Raw genomic sequence first — 1,267 nt, 5'->3', positions numbered from 1 at the left:
GCGTGTGTGTTTCACATGTTAGCAACTTACAAAGTGGGAGACTTTGCTCTTTTCAATGGGCTTCCCGTCTTCACGAGCTGCGTCTACCTAAGCCAGTCACGGATTGAAGCTGTAACTTCCTTTCGAGCAAAATGTCAGAACCTTTTCAATTTCTGATGAGTCATATTTTTGCGCAAGACCTGTTTTATTGATACTGGTATTGTTTGTTACGATCAGTAAGCGATGTAGTATTCATAGTAACTGTTATTTGTACCATGGTGTTAGTATATTATAGTTTTTTTTTATGAAAGGCCTGCTATATACAGGACATGTCTATAGCGGCCGTATGTCATTTTATGTGTGTTTTGTTATTCATTTGCTACTAAGGAATCCGTAACAAATTAAATTCGGTTTACTAAGGTTTGAGTTATCGCCGACTAGGTTAAACTTATGGTGTTCCTAATCCCCCCAAAAAAGAGTAGGTGAACAAATACTTAGGGTCAAATCCATCGAAAAAAATCTGCCTAATCACGCCCCTAAACGACATTTTTATGGCATTGTCATTATCTTACTGATTAATTAGTAACAGAGGCAGGTAGAACCGACCAGATAATTTGCGTGTTTTGTCTCCAAACGTTTTGAAAAACATCTTCACTGTAATTTACTGATAATTACTGTAATATAGTGTTCCTTCAGTCGCAAAATTTTACAAAAACTTTACCCTCTCTCTTATTTCCAAACGTTCTTCTAACAGATTTCGATGAATTAGGGGGGAAAATCTATATGAAAACTGGGTTGACCACGCCCACCCTAATCCTGCAGCGGTGACACTGGCTTGATCGGTGGCCAGTGACCTCCTGAGAGTGGCAGACGCGACAGAAAACTGCAGAATAATGAAATGTTTAATTGTTTCCGATCTGATTTGAATATTTTTCCTCTTTCCTCAGGGATTTCTGAACTCTTATCTCACCTTTCAATAAATCGCGGTTGTGCTTCTCAAACATGTTTAAACAATGAAGCGCTGACATCTCTGACTTCATTTGTTTATTTGTTTGTTTTTGCATATAATAAGACAGTGGTTTCAAAGGCAAAGCGTTCTCGACGATCCCCAGTGGTACCAGCCACTCGAGATCTACAGGAGCTTATCTAAACAGACTACAAGATACTTTATAACAATCTAGTTCGTGCATTGTGGGTTTTCTATAATAATAAAATCAAAGCGTTTGTTGCATAAATGCCACATCTTTAGCATCACAAGAGCCCGTTTTATTATCTGTGACCCTAATAT

Source organism: Penaeus monodon, chromosome 22 (genome assembly GCF_015228065.2).
Source record: "Penaeus monodon isolate SGIC_2016 chromosome 22, NSTDA_Pmon_1, whole genome shotgun sequence".
Classification (NCBI taxonomy): Eukaryota; Metazoa; Arthropoda; class Malacostraca; order Decapoda; family Penaeidae; genus Penaeus; species Penaeus monodon.
The sequence above is the reverse complement of the archived record's forward strand: the minus strand, read 5'-3'. Positions refer to the sequence as shown.